Source organism: Leiobunum rupestre, chromosome 2, assembly GCF_980474605.1.
Source record: "Leiobunum rupestre chromosome 2, qqLeiRupe1.1.hap1, whole genome shotgun sequence".
NCBI lineage: Eukaryota > Metazoa > Arthropoda > Arachnida > Opiliones > Sclerosomatidae > Leiobunum > Leiobunum rupestre.
Genome location: NC_143385.1, coordinates 50,972,933 through 50,994,954, shown reverse-complemented (window position 1 = coordinate 50,994,954; position 22,022 = coordinate 50,972,933). Strand labels below are relative to the sequence as shown.

Genomic DNA, 22,022 nt, shown 5'->3' with positions numbered 1-22,022 from the left:
AAAACTATAAAAGTTAGAATTATTAATTTTTGGGTGTTGGAACGTTGGAGTCATTTAAGTGATCTGCTAAAACCCTTAACTTGTATTCATTTCGTTGATCCACCATGTAAATGGAATGTCATTACTACCTTTAACACAGGGATGCCCACACGCGTAATCTTTAGTAAATGACTTTTTTGACCTTCAAAATGTTTATCTCGACTATATACTAAAATATTATAATAAAAATTGCTGGTCAAAAGTCGGCAATCATGACCTTGAGAATGGATATCTCGACTTTAAAAATGTGATATTTAGGATAGCAAATTCTGGTCACCCGTGCTTAAAGGTGAAAATTTACAATAAAATAGGGTAGAGTTTAGTAAATTTCAAATATAATTAGATTCAAAATCAGTATTCATTAATATATTTAGATGTCAAATTAATTTTTGCTTTAATAAGGACCAAGAATATATTTATTGTTAGGGACCATAATTATGATCATGGTCGACTTTACCCCGTCACGAGTTAGTGCGTGAGGGAAATTGCTAATAGCTCTAGGAACTATCCCTAAATTTATACGTTCTTTATAATTCCGAGCATATTTTAGTGATTCACAGTTGTCTCCTACACAGGGTGTCTTAATTTGCATTTTCCCTGAAAGCTCTAGAAGATGAATTTTTAAATTTTTGATGTCAGGGGTGTAAGAACCTTTGGTCTGGTGGAATAAAATGCTTGAATGCATTCAAAAGAATATGTTATAAATGGAACTCACGTTAGGAGTTGTTGTTAACGTAACTAGTGCCAATCACCCCTTGCTTCTGTCAGGGTCGTACCAAAGGGGAGAAATTCGGGGAAGGGAAATCATTGATTTAGTCAACTCTACATTAAGGTCGGTTTACAGTTCGTTCGACGCCGAGTTTGCTTTACAGGGGTAAGCAAAAACTCGGATTTGTTTAGCTTCTTTCAATCGAGAGATGGCGCCAATAGTTCCTAAATTGTAGCGATTGGTTCAAAGAATATTCTAGTAAAACAACTCAGTGTGTAATCTGGGGGATAACTCCCATCCTAGTCTACCGAAGTTCAGATTTGTCAGTTTGCAATGAAATTACTACTCTCACAATTATTTACCCACTTTCCAAAACACTTTTTACTTCTTTTAAGAACTACTCAACCGTAAAACCAATATCGACCACCGTTCACTGCAAATCACGAGAGGTCGGACCTTTATCAAAATAACCAGTTAATCCAAAGAAAAAAAATATTTATTAAATCTAAAACCCCTTCAAAAATCATAAAATCAGTACGAAAATCAGCCTTAAAATCTCTAAATCACCATAAAAATCCAGTAATAAACACGACAATCCTGACTTTAAAATCTCAAAATCACTTTTCCTTTCCAACCATAAATCATCATTACCTCTATCCTCGTTAAAAATCACTTTGCAAATATTTCCACTTCGAAATGATACTTAATACACTTCGTTAAAGTGACAATCAGGCCTTAGAACTAGAAATTGAATAGACTGGGTCAAGAATGCAATCAAGTTGGAGAGAGAATACGTGACTGCAACTAAATAGATTCTGGTTTCATGATACCCAAGTATTATTCTCCGCCTACACGGAGAGATATCCTGAGTTAGTAACGACGTGTCTTTACCCCAAGAAAACGGAGGTCCAGACTGCGCTAAGAAAGGCGAAGAGGCGTGGTTTTTCTTCCAGGAATCACGGAGCGAATTCTTTGAATTTATTTCCACTTTGACAGAATGACCATGTTGCAAACGTCACGGCGGGGGGGGGGGGTACGTACGTCACAGGAAACAAATGAGACATTTTAGGGGGCGGAGCTTACTGTTAGAGCACCAGAGGGACTGGAAGCTACGCTAAAAATCTTCTCAACATTGTCATTCTCTAAGAGAACAAATAAATAAATTGCCTGAATATATTCTTGTTCTAGAGTACTATCGGGACGTATTTGTCGTGCTTAACCTCTCCATTGAGAAAACTTGATAACCGTATTTTTGAAATCACGCCTGTACGCCGGATTTTAAAAACTGTGATTAATATTTTGGCTTCGGGCCCAATCGTGGTCTTTCCTAAACGCATCGACAAACAGATTATCTTCTGACGTAACACTTTTATGCCATTAAAACATGATAATATTAAGTAAAAAGAGTTTGGCGCCAGTACGACTTCACGCGAAGATTTTAAAGTGACGTAAAAATAAATTTATACACGAAATTGATGTAGTATTTCGTCCTAAAACGAGCCCATTACTTTAGAAAATGTCACTGTTAATAATATAAAAAATTGACTTATTCGTCAAAGCATTAGAAAGTAATACAATTATATAAAGGCGAAATTTATACCAAAAAAAATAATAGATTTAAAAAAAATTATGTGGGAAAATACAAAACTCTTTCAATTAGCCTTTATATACAATTTACTTAATCCAGGTTCACACTTAACCCTAAAATCGCTTCGTTTTAGAGAACTAGTTTTCAAAAACAGCGTGAGAAATCGCTTCGTGTTGGTTCGGGAAGCAAAAGCAACCCGTCCAAGTCGGTTCGCTTAGAATCGCTTCAAAACGACAAGGCGGGGAACTAAAATTGCTCGTATTTTCAAAAACAATGGGAATAAAATTTTAAATAATGTCAAATAATATTACTGTATGTATAGTAAACATGATTAACTAATTGTCTTGGGATATATTTTAGTATTTTCCAAATTCTGGTCATAATTTGAAATGACGTAACCGGGGTGAAGCGATTTCGCACGTGTGAACCACGAATTATCGTCGGTGGTCTAAACTGACATTCAAACCGACCTAAACTGGCTTTTAAGCTCTAGTGTGGCCCTAGCTATAGAGCCTCGTAGCGGCCAACGCTTGATTTTCGTCTGCTAAGCATTCGCTTTGCGTTTTATAATGGCAAATCACTTGCTTAGCAGACGAAAATACAGCAGTTTCGAAATTTCTCACGTTGGCCGCTTCGTGGCTCTATGTAAATTGTAAAGGCTAGTTCGAATGACACTTTCATTCTCCATTTTATTCACCAACGTAAACGCCACGTTGTGATCAACAATTTTATAGTTTACAATTAATATTCTTTGTTATTAGTTCAGCTGTAGCCAAATATGTTACAGTTTAAAATCAACCTTTTATTTCAAAGAATTAAATTAAATTGCAAAATAACGGGATAAAACTTATTATTAATTAACTAATTTTATATTTAGTTTTATTTGGAAACTATTGATTGACACCATAAGTCTATAATCGTATAGAAACTTACAAGGAGACCTACCTGAGTTGTAACACATCTATTTTGTTTAAACTCGGGTGTTTGGTAGACTTTCATGTAACTTGAAAAACCCCAAAGTAAAAGGGAAATGTCTCCATAGGCAACCGTTTTATCATGGCAACCAAAAATGTTTTTGACAACACAAAATGGAATTTTTCCTACGGAAAATAACATGGGAATCTGATAGATTTTAAAAATGTTAACAAATTTAAAAATTTTGAAAATGCTAAAAAAAAAACAAAAAAAAACCAAAGTTTGAAATTGATCCAAATTTGATTAATTTTGATCGATGCGATCAATATGGGTGAAAATGAACGAAAATGGCTAAGGTTTCAAAAATGTAAGAGAAAATGAATAAAATTGCAAAAATTGACATAATATCTCTAAATGTGTGAATTTTTTCAAAAGTAATAAATGTGAATACATTTGACCAATTTTGATCAAAATTACTAATTTTGATTAAAAATGATAAATTTTTATTAAACTTGATTTACTGTGTGAAATCGTTCGGTGTAATGTCTAGAAAATTATTCGATAAATTTTGATCAATTATCAACTGGATCAAATTAGAAAAAGATGCTCAAAATGAACAGAATTTTAAAAATTTTAGAGAAAATGTACGAATATTTCACAATTAATAAAGATCGACTAATAAATTTTTATAGAAATTGTATGATTTTTATCAGAATCCCTGCTTTTGATCAAACTTGATAAAATGTATTAAATTTTATAAAATTTTAGAGTGGCGTAGAATTCACGTCATACCAAAACGAAAGGCCTCTCTAGCGAGACAAATACTCATCCGATCACCTGGACTAATAATTTAGTATGAAGTCCGTCAAAAATGTGTGGTAATTCTAGAAATGACTCGTAGTAAAAATTAACAAGGGCTTGCCACTACCCTCCTACGCATTGTAACCCGGCCACCTAAATTAATGGCTTTAAAAGTCGCTTGATAGGCGGTGCCTTTGGTGATTAGCCTAGCTGATTATTATTCTTATTTTATTATTATAACTTATGTGTCGCGCGCTAATAAACTTATGTTAATACGAAACTAATTTACAATTTTTCCCCTTTTTTTGCCAAATAACAACACGGATAAAATTAAATAACTTAATAATCCTTGTTATAATCTCTGTCAGTAGAATGCGCTTTTTTCTATGCTTAAACGTCTCGAAAATCTCTTAAAGTTATTTGGACGCGAGGGTGGTTTCTGGGCGCGTTATTTGGGAATTCTTGCAGAAGCGATTTGAGGTGTGTCGCGCCGGTAGAAAGCGCGCGTAAAAATTAAACAAACACGGGGGCTCCCTCTGGGGGGCGGCGTCGGAATTGATTTCGCGCCTTCGTTTTCGCGCCAAGTCAACGTTCTGTAAAGTAGCGAAATAGTATTTCACCTCGAAACCTCCGTCTGGAGGCGCCACTGTTGAACTAACGCGTCGACGGTATCCTGTTCTTAAATAGTTACTTTCCAAAAACCAGGACCTTAAATCGGCGTAAATTCAATTTATGGGGAGCAAGAATGTACTCAAGTGGACGAAGAATATTTAATGTGGGTAGCAAAATGTTCGCCTTGTGATTCCCCGGAATATAAGCCACGCCCCTCCGACTTTCCGCGCGTAATATTTCCTTCGTTCAGTGTTGCCAGATTCTGGGAAATTTTCCATATGGTGGGGAATTTTTGGGGTCCATTTTGGCTCTGTGGGGAAAAGGTAATTTGTTTTTCAAAAACGTTAATTTTGTGGGAATTTTTGGGGTCCATTTTGGCTCTGTGGGGAAAAGGTAATTTGTTTTTCAAAAACGTTAATTTTGTGGGAATTTTTGGGGTCCATTTTGGCTCTGTGGGGAAAAGGTAATTTGTTTTTCAAAAACGTTAATTTTGTGGGAATTTTTGGGGTCCATTTTGGCTCTGTGGGGAAAAGGTTATTTGTTTTTCAAAAACGTTAATTTTGTGGGAATTTTTGGGGTCCATTTTGGCTCTGTGGGGAAAAGGTAATTGGTTTTTCAAAAACGTTAATTTTGTGGGAAGAAGAACTCGGGGGAAAACCCCTTAAACTAGTGGGTACAGACACGGATTAATCCATGTGGAAACCATCCCTCCCTTTTGATTAATCTAAGGTACATAATTTGCGGAAGAAGTTTTTTTAATTAATCACAATTGTGATACATTTTTTCTAATTTAATATTCTAGAGAACATAAAAATACTTGATTTAGTGAATTTTTTGTTCAAAAGAAAATATAAATATTGGATTTCGTGAATTTTTGGTTCAAATAACAATGAAATATTTAATTTATTAAATTTCCGTTGATTTTCGTAATTTGTTATTAATTTTATGTTTTAAATAACATTAAAATATTTGATTTAGTAAGGTTTCATTGATTTTGGTTATTTTTCTTAATTTTCTGTTCTAAAGAGCATAACATTTTTTTGATTTTATTCCAAAAACCAGAAATTTTTTAACTTTCGTCAAAATGATCCATTATTTTTTAAATGCCAAACTTTTCCAGGTTTTCAATCCAAGGTTTCTTCGTTAGGCAATCTTCTCGCGCACATTTTTCTTTAAAAAGAAATTTTTGTGAAATTCCGAAATGACCCTCCTCTCCAAAACAGTGACTCTTAAAATATTTGAGGAAAAAACCCGCCGAAGACAAGAATGTTTACGTCAACAGGGACCCGAGAAGAGAAATTCAAGTGACGAAAGCCCTCATTTAGCCTCTTTTAAACTCTGCCAGAAAAGAAAATGCCACAAATACGTGATTGTCAAAATAATAGCTTTTCAAATAGCTTAAGTCGAAATTCTCGTGACGGCGGCCGGCTCAACTGAAAACTCCTCTCTACTCCCGATGCTAAAACAAGCTAACTGAGATTTTACAAAAATTGAGATAGAAAATTTTACTATTCGATAAGAAAACGAGCTGATTATAGATAATTAATTAAAATTTAATGCGTGAGTTACCTTAATTTAAATTATTTAAAGGCTCAGTACAAAATTATTAAACTGAATAATTAAAATGATAAAAGTATCAGTACAAAATTATTACACTGAATAATTAAAACAATATAAGTATTAGTACCAAATTAATAAGTTGTATAGTTAAAATTATATAAGTCTCAGTACAAAATTATTTAGCTGAATAATTAAAAGTTTAAAAGTATAAGTATAAAATTAATATGTTTGTGTAATTAAAGTTATATAATAAGTCTGAGTAAAAAAAATTAAAGATGTATAATTAAAATTATAAAAGTATCAGTACAAGATTAATAAGTTTGTATAATTAAAGTTATGTAAGCTTCAGTACAAAATGATTAATTTGTATAATTAAAATTACAAAAATTATCAGTACAATTTTTTTTAAATTGTATAATTAAAACTATATTAGTCGCAACACCAAATTTTCCATTACAATTTTTTTTGCAGATAATTACTTTTACTCTGGCAAAAAGATTTTTCGATTTCGTAGAGTTGTTAATTTTTCGGAAAAATTAAATGCGGACACTTTTCCGCAAATCGGAAAAATAAGAAATTGAAACATATATTACTTTAAATGGCTTTATTCTAGACTAGTTTAGAAGTTTAGTTTTACTTTGGGATTCGACAAAATGAGGCAAAAATTTATATTTGCGAAAAATAAGGAAAATTTTCCGACTTACAACTCTAGTTCATACTCCCTTTAAAAAGCTGAAAATTTGTAAAAACAAATACAAAATAATATATTAAAAAGAGACCTCAGAAATTTTAAAAACGTTAATTAATTTGGTAAAATTTTCTGTATTTCTATTTATTTGAACACGAGTTGTTTGTTTCGCTTAAGATCCCAACCAAAAAAATAAATATCAAAATAATTTTTTTATTAAATTCTGGGATTTAAATAATTTATATAATTTTTATTTTTTCTCCCCTAGTTTTATAAATATCTGGATTTTTCCGCAGTCTTATTTGTCAATATTTGTAGATTTTTAATGAAACCTCAAAAACCAATAAAATTTATATTTAATCAAATCCAACGAATTTGGTTTTGATTGGATTTGAACGTACCCCATATTTAGTAATAATCGATCAAAAATCGATTATATTAGTAAAAATAGTAAAACCTCAGAATAACTGGCTTTCATAATGATTTTTACAAAGCAAAAAGGAGCGTTCATTTAAGTTTAACCATATTTGAGTTAGTGCATTTTGGCAGCGAGATGGGAAAACGCCCTAACAAACCAAAAATCAAAAGCAAGTTCGTTTTGCGTGGATTTCAGGGAATTACGAGGTACCTTAATAGTAGATACAGGACACCTTGTCAAGACACAGTCGTCCCTAATAAGGGACATCGTGTCAGAGAAGTCGCATCTCAAATTATCGGCGTTTCACGATTTACGGGAACTTGCCTCGTTATTTTTTCAGACGTTCGCTGAAAGTGACCTTCGCGACTGGCTTATGGCAATTTGGATTGTTTTGGTCCGTCACAGAAACTTTAATAAATATTATGCAATCTTAAATGATTTTACCTTAGTTAGTTTTCACTAATTTTTACCATATTTATTTGAAAATTATATGAAATAAAATTATTTAAAAAGTACTATTTTTAGTTATTATTTAAGTATATTTCACATCTTATTTTTAGGAAAAATATTATTTATGATATAAAATAGATTAAATTTAATTAATGGTGTTCACTAGTTTAAATATAATTATTTAAAAATCATATTAATTATAGCAAATAAAATAAAATAAATTTAAAAATGAATATTAATAATAATAATTTAGTTATTCTAATAACTTGGAGTGAAATTTGTGTATCATAGAATGATATTAAAACAATTACATTTATATAAGAATTTTAACTAGATTTTAACATAATTATTTAAAAATTATCCTCGATGTATTTTCGAAAGTTTATGTCTGTCTGTCTGTCTGTCTGTCTGTCTTGCTATAGGCGTCCACACCGTTAGCCTTACAGCGGTCGAATTTATCACAGTAGTTTTTATAGTCTATTTTGTGATTTGTCTACCATATTTTAGGAATAAATTTTATTAAATTATTAAATATAATTAAATTAATAATTATTCATAATAATAATAAGAAATTTAACCTAAATTTGTGTTTCAAAGTATATTTCAACTTTACCACATTTTTTGGTAACTAATCTTATTAAATTATTAAAAATAATTAAATTAATAATTAATAATAAAAAGTAAAAATAAAAGATTTACGTTGATGTTGGATTTCAAAATATATTGTGGCTTGACTAACTTGTTTGGGAAAAATTATAATTATCTAAATTTAAAACAAAACGACGTTACAAAGGTTTTACGCGAAAAACAATGAAATTATAATAACCATTGAATAAGGGCTATTTTCCCTAAAACCATACAAAACTTATTATCTAGTTCCAAAAGCGCTGCAAAAAATATTAATCCATTGAGTAAAAAACGGCAGAAAAAAAACCAAAATTAAAAGTGTTTTCATTGTGGAAAATTATTAGACCATAAGTGGAACTTAACCTTTCCAGAAATAAGAATTTCGAGCGCCTAATTTCTGGGTCGCGTTTAATAAACCAAAAAAAGGTAATTTAAAATGATTAATGATTTGGGTTAATAGAAAACATCTTCCACTTTATTTTCAAAGATAAAAATGAAGTAACAGAATTATTTATATAGGGTAGCGTTCACCCACAACTTGAAAAAAGAGAAGTATTTCATGGCTTTTAAATCCACACTGAGAGCGATTAGATTGCTGGGATTACACGCCAAAATCGATAATAACAAAATACGGGTAATATTCAAATCCAGGTCGAAACATTCGTTATTTAGTACTTACCAACCCAAAACTAACTAAAAGAAATGCTAAAACCCCTCAAAAAAGTGAACGCAGGCTTAAAGACGTAAGCCATAGAGAAATTAAATAACTTAGAAACCAACTAGAGACCAAAACCAAATATAAAACCTCAAGATTAAATTACAACTTCAAAGCTCAACTATAATACCTAAAAACTAACTAAAAAACCAAGAAACCAAGTTATTTTTTGGTGCCTTATAGTTTATCTCACGTTTTCTTATAGTAGTTCCACAAATACTCAAAGATCAATTATGAAACCCAAAAGTCAACCATATAACCCATAAACGAACTATATCACATTCAAGGACTAAATTTTATATAAAACACATAAACTATATAAATTTACAAACCAGTTATAAATTTGGTTTATTATTACATGAATAATTATAATACTTAAAATAAACCTTCTAAGGGACCCAACTAAAATTTAAAACCAAATAAATGTAAAAATTCCAAGTTAAAAGGTCAACAATACTAAAATTCTTAAATACAAATATACGTGTATAATTATAAATTATAATTTATTATATTACGCAATGTTCTTTTTTGTCTATCGGCGTGGAAAAAAGGTCAATACTCCAAGTTTGTTTATGCCTATTAGTAATTTCCTTGTGAATGGGTAAAATCTAAGCGCCGGTATAAGGCGACTCAGTACTAAGCATCCAAATTGACTTCTCTTTGAAAACGCGAATCTGCTAAATTTCCGTCAATTTATGCTTGAAGAATCGCAACTTTCATTGGCGCGAATCTTTTGTTTAAGCTGTGGGCCACTGGGAAATTTGGACACACGACTACGGCTACATTTAGACAGCGCTGTTACATCATGTCCTTGGATTAAAACAACATTTTATTAATAAGGATTTTTTATCCCATTGTTCGTAATGCAGACGTTTTGAAGGCTACTTTACAATTCAAACTTTATCCGTTTCGGGAAAGTGGAAATGAATAAAATTTAAGATATAGAGAATTTCGAAATGTTGTAACATAAATTCAATGTACGATATGGCAAATTTGATTAATAAATTTTGTTTCCCAAAATTGCCAACAAAAAATTAACAGTTAGTTTATTTCACTTATTACGCGTAAAATGTTTCAAATTCTTCATTTCAAATAGGACTTCGAAATTATTTAATTAAAATTAGAAATGATAAATTTAAGTATAATATTTAAAATTAACCACATTTATATTAAAATACAAAATTGACAGGATATTAAAGCAATATTTCTAAAACTGCTAAATATTTTGAAATGTTTGATTTGGGGCAGATTTTAATAAAAAAAAGGTTATATTGCATAATATTTTGGACTAATAAATGTATGAAATTAAAATACATAAAAATTATTATTAAAAATAGTTACTAGTTTAAAAATATAAACAATATATTCTCATTTCTAAGTAAAAATACTAACTTATAAATTAAAAATATTTACTAGCTTATAAATAAAAAAATATTTACTAGCTTATAAATAAAAAATATTTACTAGCTTATAAATAAAAAAATATTTACGAACTTCTAAATAAAAATATTTACGAACTTCTAAATAAAAATATTTACTAGCTTCTAACTGAAAAATATTTACTAGCTTCTAAATGAAAAATATTTACTAACGTATCAATAAAAATATTTACTAACGTATCAATAAAAATATTTACTAACATATCAATAAAAATATTTACTAACATATCAATAAAAATATTTACTAACGTATCAATAAAAATATTTACTAACGTATCAATAAAAATATTTACTAACGTATCAATAAAAATATTTACTAACGTATCAATAAAAATATTTACTAACGTATCAATAAAAATATTTACTAACGTATCAATAAAAATATTTACTAACGTATCAATAAAAATATTTACTAACGTAACAATAAAAATATTTACTAACGTATCAATAAAAATATTTACTAACGTATCAATAAAAATATTTACTAACGTATCAATAAAAATATTTACTAACGTATCAATAAAAATATTTATTAACTTCTAAATAAAAAATTTAAATAAATATGAAGTAAATCTTTGAACATAACTAATAAGTAACAAATAAAAAATAAATTATTTGAATATCAAATAAATAAGTAGCAAAAAACTTCTCACCTTTAACACGAAATAAAATCTGACAATAAACAGAATCCAGTAGCTCAAGCAACCCGCGCAAAATCACCCCTGGAGCATTAGACGTGAAAAAAGCACTTTCTTTTGAGAAGAAAACCCGGCACGAAATTGCGCGTTCGTCAAAGCGCTGTGCACCGTTTGCATCGAGCCCACTTCACATTCTGTCACAGCACCAGCCACTGAAAGCCATTTTAAAACGGATGAGTCCGCTGCGCCCTAGTTTCACAGCTACCCGCTTCGACAGACAAAAAAATAATTGCTCACGAATTGTTCTGTTCAGAAAAAAATTATTTTTCCTGTTTGTGTTGAAAACCCCGTGACTGCGTTTCGTTTCGATATCGATAGGGGGCGTTGTTACTCTCTATTCCTCCGTTCCGATTGGACGAAAGTCTAAAGGGGGAGGGACCTTGATTATTTTTAGAGTGTTGTGTTTTGGGAATTGTAGAGTTAGGTGAACTCGGTGTTTGTTACATATTTTTTGATTTATAGAAACGAATACTTTTTTATGTATTTTGAGGAGTATTTTTCGCTGGTTTTATGATATTTTGCGGCCGTAAAATATAATTTTCGCCGCACTGTGGATATTTTAACGATACTTTTACGCAAATACGATCGGTTTGGTCGAATTGAAACGCTGCGAAAAATACGTATTTTTTATTTATATTGTTTCGAGTTGTTTTGGCAACGTATTAGTGTACTGTCACTAATTTAAAGCGCCCAATTATTTTCAAACACTAAACAAAAAACTTGACATTTTTGGGGCAGAACATTATCATATTTTCAAAATGAAATTTGACTATTTACTCAATTTTTCACACAAAAGTATTTTAATCGTAAATATGTTAGAAATTAAAAGTAGCACACAAATGTAGTTTAATATATTAATAAATAATAAACTATTTCAATAAAACGGAGAACTGTTTTAATTCGTTATAATTTTCCAATTAATTTTAAAGTTTCATTCTTTGGTTTTCCAATTCTTAAAAATCTTTAAATTTGATAAAAAAGCTTGAAATATTTTGTTAAATTTGATAAAAAAAGATTGAAATATTTTGTTAAATTTGATAAAAAAGCTTGAAATATTTTGTTAAATTTGATAAAAAAGCTTGAAATATTTTGTTAAATTTGTTAAAAAAGCTTGAAATATTTTGTGAAATTTGATAAAAAAAAGCTTGAAATATTTTGTTAAATTTGATAAAAAAAGCTTGAAATATTTTGTTAAATTTGATAAGAAAGCTTGAAATATTTTGTTAAATTTGATAAGAAAGCTTGAAATATTTTGTTAAATTTACTAAAAACATATATATTTTCCTAACTTGATTACGTTTTTGGAAATATGAAAAATTCGAAAACTAATTACAATTTTTAAATTAAAATAAAGAGGTACGAAATGAGTTAGAACGAAACCAAATTTAAAATTACCGAAATTTATATAATAATTATTATATTTTTCAAACAATTTTAAGATGAATATAAAATTTATGGTAATTATTATATTTATTCAACAACTGTATATTTATATAACAATTATAGTATTAATATAAAAATTATGGTAATTATTATATTTATTCAACAACTGTATATTTATATAACAATTATAGTATTAATATAAAAATTATGGTAATTATTATATTTATTCAACAACTGTATATTTATATAACAATTATAGTATTAATATAAAAATTATTATGATTATAATTTATAATTTTTATATTTATATAACAATTATAGTATTAATATAAAAATTATTATGATTATAATTTATTTATTTAACAATTATAGTATTAATATAACATTATGCTTATAATTTAAAAATTTTATATTTATTTAACAATTATAGTATTAATATAAAAATTATTATGATTATAATTTATAATTTTTATATTTATATAACAAATATAGTATTAATATAAAAATTATTATGATTATAATTTTTATATTTATATAACAATTATAGTATTAATATAAAAATTATTATGATTATAATTTTCATATTTATATAACAATTATAGTATTAATATAAAAATTATTATGATTATAATTTTTATATTTATATAACAATTATAGTATTAATATAAAAATTATTATGATTATAATTTTTATATTTATATAACAATTATAGTATTAATATAAACATTATTATGATTATAATTTTTATATTTATATAACAATTATAGTATTAATATAAACATTATTATGATTATAATTTTTATATTTATATAACAATTATAGTATTAATATAAACATTATTATGATTATAATTTTTATATTTATATAACAATTATAGTATTAATATAAACATTATTATGATTATAATTTTTATATTTATATAACAATTATAGTATTAATATAAACATTATTATGATTATAATTTTTATATTTATATAACAATTATAGTATTAATATAAAAATTATTATGATTATAATTTTTATATTTATGTTTAATATTAATATAATAACACACTTGCATATTTATATAAATTAAATGTGAAAAATTGAATTGAGCCAAATAATTCCATACAGGATTAGGTCGTCTGTTTATTTATGAAAAAAAGTCTAGATTTATTTCGGCGATATCGTACGGATTCGATTTCAATTTAGCAGCCGACTAACTTAATTAGCATGCTGACATCCCGCAGTTTGTCGAAATCCGCTTCGAATTACAATTAGCAGCAGCCCGAGTGCGTATTAACGAAGCCGCTTAACCTTGATTAAAAATTCATTGGCAATTTCCGGCAACCGAATTAATCGTCGCGAGACACTCTCTGTCTCTCGAACGATGCTATCTAGCTTCGAAGCAAGCGCCGCCGGCCTTGAAACGTTTTCACTTTTTTTACTTTTCAACGCCGTGATTTTTTTTCCCGAGACTCTGGCGCCATCTATATGAATTAGTGAAAGTCAGTGGGTGAAAATTGGCTTATATCTATTTTTTGAAATCTTACTTCCCCTACGTCAAATCGTCGTTTTCCCTAACTAGAATATTCTACATTTGCTCGTACATTTAATTAAATACGAAATATCAAACTAGAATATTCTACCTTTGCTCGTACATTTAATTAAATCACGAAATCACAAATTAGAATATTCTACCTTTGCTCGTATATTTAATTAAATACGAAATCACAAATTAGAATATTCTACCTTTGCCCGTACATTTAATTAAATCACGAAATCACAAATTAGAATATTCTACCTTTGCTCGTATATTTAATTAAATACGAAATCACAAATTAGAATATTCTACCTTTGCCCGTACATTTAATGAAATCACGAAATCACAAATTAGAATATTCTACCTTTGCTCGTATATTTAATTAAATACGAAATCACAAATTAGAATATTCTACCTTTGCCCGTACATTTAATTAAATCACGAAATCACAAATTAGAATATTCTACCTTTGCTCGTATATTTAATTAAATACGAAATCACAAATTAGAATATTCTACCTTTGCCCGTACATTTAATGAAATCACGAAATCACAAATTAGAATATTCTACCTTTGCTCGTATATTTAATTAAATACGAAATCACAAATTAGAATATTCTACCTTTGCTCGTATATTTAATTAAATACGAAATCACAAATTAGAATATTCTACCTTTGCCCGTACATTTAATGAAATCACGAAATCACAAATTAGAATATTCTACCTTTGCTCGTATATTTAATTAAATACGAAATCACAAATTAGAATATTCTACCTTTGCCCGTACATTTAATGAAATCACGAAATCACAAATTAGAATATTCTACCTTTGCTCGTATATTTAATTAAATACGAAATCACAAATTAGAATATTCTACCTTTGCCCGTACATTTAATGAAATCACGAAATCACAAATTAGAATATTCTACATTTGCTCGTATATTTAATTAAATACGAAATCACAAATTAGAATATTCTACCTTTGCTCGTATATTTAATTAAATACGAAATCACAAATTAGAATATTCTACCTTTGCCCGTACATTTAATGAAATCACGAAATCACAAATTAGAATATTCTACATTTGCTCGTATATTTAATTAAATACGAAATCACAAATTAGAATATTCTACCTTTGCTCGTATATTTAATTAAATACGAAATCACAAATTAGAATATTCTACCTTTGCCCGTACATTTAATGAAATCACGAAATCACAAATTAGAATATTCTACATTTGCTCGTACATTTAATTAAATACGAAATATCAAACTAGAATATTCTACCTTTGCTCGTACATTTAATTAAATCACGAAATCACAAATTAGAATATTCTACCTTTGCTCGTATATTTAATTAAATACGAAATCACAAATTAGAATATTCTACCTTTGCCCGTACATTTAATTAAATCACGAAATCACAAATTAGAATATTCTACCTTTGCTCGTATATTTAATTAAATACGAAATCACAAATTAGAATATTCTACCTTTGCCCGTACATTTAATGAAATCACGAAATCACAAATTAGAATATTCTACCTTTGCTCGTATATTTAATTAAATACGAAATCACAAATTAGAATATTCTACCTTTGCCCGTACATTTAATTAAATCACGAAATCACAAATTAGAATATTCTACCTTTGCTCGTATATTTAATTAAATACGAAATCACAAATTAGAATATTCTACCTTTGCCCGTACATTTAATGAAATCACGAAATCACAAATTAGAATATTCTACCTTTGCTCGTATATTTAATTAAATACGAAATCACAAATTAGAATATTCTACCTTTGCTCGTATATTTAATTAAATACGAAATCACAAATTAGAATATTCTACCTTTGCCCGTACATTTAATGAAATCACGAAATCACAAATTAGAATATTCTACCTTTGCTCGTATATTTAATTAAATACGAAATCACAAATTAGAATATTCTACCTTTGCCCGTACATTTAATTAAATCACGAAATCACAAATTAGAATATTCTACCTTTGCTCGTATATTTAATTAAATACGAAATCACAAATTAGAATATTCTACCTTTGCCCGTACATTTAATGAAATCACGAAATCACAAATTAGAATATTCTACCTTTGCTCGTATATTTAATTAAATACGAAATCACAAATTAGAATATTCTACCTTTGCCCGTACATTTAATTAAATCACGAAATCACAAATTAGAATATTCTACCTTTGCTCGTATATTTAATTAAATACGAAATCTCAAACTAGAATATTCTACCTTTGCCCGTACATTTAATGAAATCACGAAATCACAAACTAGAAAAATCTATTTTGCTCGTACATTTAATTAAACCACGAAATCTCAAACTAGAATATTCTACCTTTGCTCGTACATTTAATGAAATCACGAAATCACAAACTAGAAAAATCTATTTTGCTCGTACATTTAATTAAACCACGAAATCTCAAACTAGAATATTCTACCTTTGCTCGTACATTTAATGAAATCACGAAATCACAAACTAGAAAAATCTATTTTGCTCGTACATTTAATTAAACCACGAAATCTCAAACTAGAATATTCTACCTTTGCTCGTACATTTTATTAAATCACGAAATCTCAAACTAGAATACTCTACTTTGCTCGTACATTTAATTAAATCACGAAATCACAAATTAGAATATTCTTCCTTTGCTCGTACATTTTATTAAATCACGAAATCACACACTAGAATATTCTACCTTTGCTCGTACATTTTATTAAATCACGAAATCTCAAACTAGAATACTCTACTTTGCTCGTACATTTAATTAAATCACGAAATCTCAAACTAGAATACTCTACTTTGCTCGTACATTTAAATAAATCACGAAATCACAAAGTAGTATAATAATCAGCTAGGCTAGTATTCTCTAGTTTTTGCATGTTTATTTGTTAAAATCACGAAATCAGACTAGAATACCCTCACATTTCCTTATATATTTATAAAATACTATTTGACCAAACTGACCAGAGATTTAGCGATCTTAAGAAAGTATAAGATTATAATGAATTTCCCAAAACTTAATTTTCATTCCAAGACAAAACCTGAAACATGAACAGCCACACCGCTATCTGAATTTCACTAGATTAAGCTACAGTCTCCGGAAATTGGGCTGGAAATATGACGAGTCAGATCTGCTATCACGAGGTTGGGGGCTACTCCATTTTCACCCAGATTTTCCCCAACGCAGAAGTGGCCCTTTAAATTGAATCGAATCGAGTTGAAGAGAACATAACGTTTAGTATTTCCAATATGGACGGTCTTTGACATTTTCGGCGCCGCACGCCGGTAATATTGTACATGTGTTATTTGTACTTCTGGAAGTTATATACCCTAATCTAAATATCTTCTTCATTTATCCGCTTTAAAAATAAAGAACAATATTTAAACCTACGCGATTAAACTATATTTAAATGAACTTTTCGACTCAAGGAGTAAAAAATAATTAGCTTATAATTTGATATTGGTCTAAATAACACAAAAAAGACATAATAAACACGATTTCTTGTTACGATTCCACGTAAACGAGTCTAGGTGGCGCCACGCTCTTCCGAGGTATCGCCTGTGATCTAGTATCTGCTATTGTCGAATTAGAGTAAAATGCTTAAATCTGGGCATCGTAAAACGATAACCCTATAATACACGTAATTGCGTACCATCAAAGGTTCTTACGGTACTAGCTGCTAATAGGCTATCAACCAGTTTTCGACGGTAACCAAAAGAGGGCGTAGCGATAGCTATCGGTCGCGAAAACAAATCGACCTAGTATCAGCGTACGTACCATATTTATGGTACAATTCAATAATTCTAGCTAGGAATTTGGAACGTACCATAATTTCACCAGTGTGCCATATGGTACGCCTATTTGCAATAATTTTAACAGACCGTACCATATTTTCCATAATTCATTTTGCACTTATGTTCAGCCTAAAAGATTATTAGTCGGCTTTGTTTAAATTAAATTGAAAGGCAGACGTTGACAAAGGAAATTTTTGGTGGTTTGATTTTTAAAATTAAAATTTAATTTTTAAAAACTCGCGAAATTCTCGAAACAAGCCTACATAATGCTAATGAAATAATTTGGCCAAGAATTCAATACTTTTTTAGTTCGCATACCACAATTTTAGTTTTTACATCTGGCAACGCTGCCTAGTATAAACAATAGTTTGAAGTTTAAATAAAATCAAGAATAGAGGGGTTAAGCAGATCACTCTAGAAGTTTGAACAACTACGTGAACATTTTGGAAGTTCTACTTTCACGGTTGTACTTCGTGACGTAACGTGTAGTACTAGTTTAAAAGCGTAAATACTTGTTTGAATTGAAATACGCCTTGTACAATTAAGAAGAATTTGGCGAAATAAGTACGAGCAAACAAAGAGATTCATTTGTTGTACACCCGGGCACACGAAGGAACAAATAATTGTATTTTGACGACGCATACCCATACATAACGCATGTTTTAGTGTGGTTCAAACGACGTTTTTAATTCTTCGTGTACCCTAGGTTAGCAAAAATTGTGCAATTTGTTAAAATTCGATTACAAGCGTTAGCCGGAAAACTGATAGCGCGCCTAACCGATTTTAAAGAATGGTTCCATTCGAACATCGAGGTACTCCCGAAGTTGTTGTTAAAACTTCGAGAGCGCTTTGCTCGAGGCTTTGCTAAACGTATTTATTTCTACATAGGGAGAATGTTGAGAACCATGTTCTAATTTACCCCCCGTAGAACGGTATAAGGGAAAGAAAAAACTTCACCTGATTGAAAAGACGTCAGTTGAATTGAACTAATGAGATACCGGGCCGATTTGATTGAACATTATAGCATTGCCACCTGTATTATGAAAAGGCCCTTGTTATTATAGATGGCAATGAGTTAATCCGATTCTTCGAAAAACAATTTTTACTGGAGAGCGTGGGGCCATCTATTAATGGCAAAGGAAGCTAAAATTCAAATTAGCGAAACAATAACGTCGTCAGAGAACCATTGTAAAGTATTATAATTAGACAACTTATATTCTATTTAGTGGACTTTAACCATAATTATATATACCATATAAAATAATTTGTTAAAAATTATTATAATTTAAGTAATCGTCAAAATTACAAACGAACCAATCAACGCGAGGAACGTTTATGTCCCACCTTATGGGTCAAAATGTAGCTTAAACATCATCTTTTTATTTCGACGCTAGCGACATCTGTTGGAAAAAGGTGCATTTTCACGTTGAACTGACACTTACTTTAAGGGGAGGAACTTACTAGCAGACCGTGTCAGGTGAATTGTGAGAAACATTATAAATAATAAATAAATTAATGCATTTTTGATATAAGAAAACAATTAATTGTTATTAATATATCTGATGCGCGCTTTAATGTCTCAGCAACCAACTCCGAAACCAAGGCGAATATTTAAAAATAAAAAGGTCAACGTTCAAAAAGAATAGAACACATACAGTGGCGTAGCTGAGAATTCAGAGCCCCCCCCCCTCGCGAAAATCTCAATGGGGGCCCATTTTTCGTTTTTTTTATGGTGAGCCGGGCCCGCTGAAGCTCGGAACCCTCCGCGCCGCGGGCCCTGTGGACCATCAGCTTCGCCACTGAACACATAATCTTTGTGGCGCGTAAATTCTGGCAATACCTCTATTTAAAAATCAGGGTCAGAAGTTAGGAATTCTTACCATTCTTGTACGAAATCCCAAGATTTTTCAACAAATTGACGTCTCATTCGTACTCCGCATAAATAGGGAAGTGTTGAATCATCTGCCTGGATAAACAAACAATGGCTTCCCCGTTAAAACAAGGGTTAACGAGAAAGACTATTTTGGATTTCAAAAGCCCGCGTATTACCAATTACCCTCGTAGAGGGTTGTCGAACCGAAAACTATAAATCTTCCATCTATTATAAAGAAAACGTCGATTTTTCAAAAATAATCAGATAGTGTGTTTTTTTTTGTCTTAACAAAAATGCTTTATCCTCGTAAATTCTTCAGATTAATGTTAGATCAGGAAATGATTTGTTTTTTTCTTTTGTTCGTTCGTGGATAACACCGCTTTTTTAGAAATTATTTTGCACTTTAACTAAACTATGAATGATTCTTTTTTGTTGTCTTAGAAACGCTTTAATTATAATACAATCATAAGATTTAATGTCTATCAAGTTAAGAAACTTAAAATTATAAAAAAAAATAAAATGTTCAAAATTAGTGTAAAATGTTTACAAAATAATATTTGTTTTTATAATCTATTGGCCCTTCAATAAAACATTTTTAAAGAAACCGCCAAGAAGTAATATATCTGAGAGCCAGGACCTGCAAGTTACTGTTAATTTGGTGCCTGTTGAAAAAATGGTGGGAGATGTTAGCTCTGATCAAATGGTCCTATCTCCACCTCCGACTTCGGTCAGGTTTGGGCTGGATACTGAACTTCGGTTCAGGCTAACGGAGAGGGTCCGGGCAAACTGGTCGCCTCGGCGGATTGGGTAGCCTGCTGTGGGGCGGCGGGCCTCCGTATGAGGCACGGCGGACCCATCTCCCGGCCTTTTGGACTCCAAACCGGGATCTTCGGTGCCAGCTGTGCCGGGTTACTTGGTCTGCTGTGTGCTCGTCGTTCCCCTTTAGGAGCTCTCTCCAAAGGGTTTGACTCTTTACCTTCATAGGTAGGGTGTCGGCTGGAGTTGCTATAGCATCCACTCTTAATCCCACTGCTGTGTGCGAAGTGGGGATTGGTCCACCCATTGCTGCACCTACTGCTGGGTTGAGTGGCTCGCGTCAAAGGTGCGACCATCAGTAGTAGGGTTCTGCTACCCATGCTGGATTTGTCACCTGACCGGGCTAGGGGGACGCTGGCGTAGGGCACTATGATGATAGGCCTCCGGTGGTATGGTCTCTGTTACTAGGTACACCGGGCTATAAATTCTGACACACTGTTGAAAAAATGGAAACTTTTCACCTGTACAGTATGCAACAAGTGTTTCCCTTTAACCAGGTAGCTTTTTTGACATATTAAAGAGTAGCAAAAACACGACGTTCTGATTTCAGGTGAAAAGCTGTCATTATTTCAACAAGCACCAAATAAACAGTAATTTGTAGGTCCTGGCTTTCGGAAATATTACTTCTAGGCAATTTCGTTTTTTAAAGTGATAAATCATTGGATGCTTAATTTTCGTCTGCTTATTACGACAACTCGTCTGCTTAGCAGGTGAAAATCCAGTATATAAACAATTATTTCTCACTTTGAAAACTTACTATACAACCTATGTGATAATATTAAAAAGGCTATAAAGAAACAATTTGACTAAACTTTAAGATTTTATCACTTTCAAAATTACTATAAAACCTTATATCATTTTATAATATTAAATATGATATCATGAAACAATTTAAATAAATTAACTGTCTTTTAAAATATTTTCACTTTTTAAAATACAATAAAACCTTGTATCATATGATATTATTAAATATGATATCATGAAACATATGATAATATTAAATATGATATCATGAAACATGATAATATTAAATATGATATCATGAAACATGATAATATTAAATATGATGTAATGAAACATATGATAATATTAAATATGATATCATGAAACATGATAATATTAAATATGATATCATGAAACATGATAATATTAAATATGATATAATGAAACATGATAATATTTAATATGATACCATGAAACATGTTAACATTAAATATGATATCATGAAACATATGATAACATTAAATATGATATCATGAAACATATGATAACATTAAATATGATATCATGAAACATATGATAACATTAAATATGATATCATGAAACATATGATAACAT

The 22,022-nt window shown here is 29.9% G+C and overlaps 1 protein-coding gene across 2 annotated transcripts in view; it reads right to left on the bottom strand.

Annotated features, from left to right (window-relative positions):
- LOC149958304 (uncharacterized) overlaps nt 1–22,022 on the bottom strand; it is a 65,205-nt gene that overhangs the window by 26,856 nt on the left and 16,327 nt on the right. The window contains exon 1 of one of the 2 annotated variants that reach the window (XM_090164920.1): nt 11,215–11,496. The exons of the other annotated variant lie outside the window; for it this stretch is intronic. The gene's annotated coding sequence lies outside the window, so the exon portion shown is untranslated. Of the gene's footprint in view, nt 1–11,214; nt 11,497–22,022 lie in introns of those variants that run through there. 2 annotated transcript variants of the gene reach the window in all.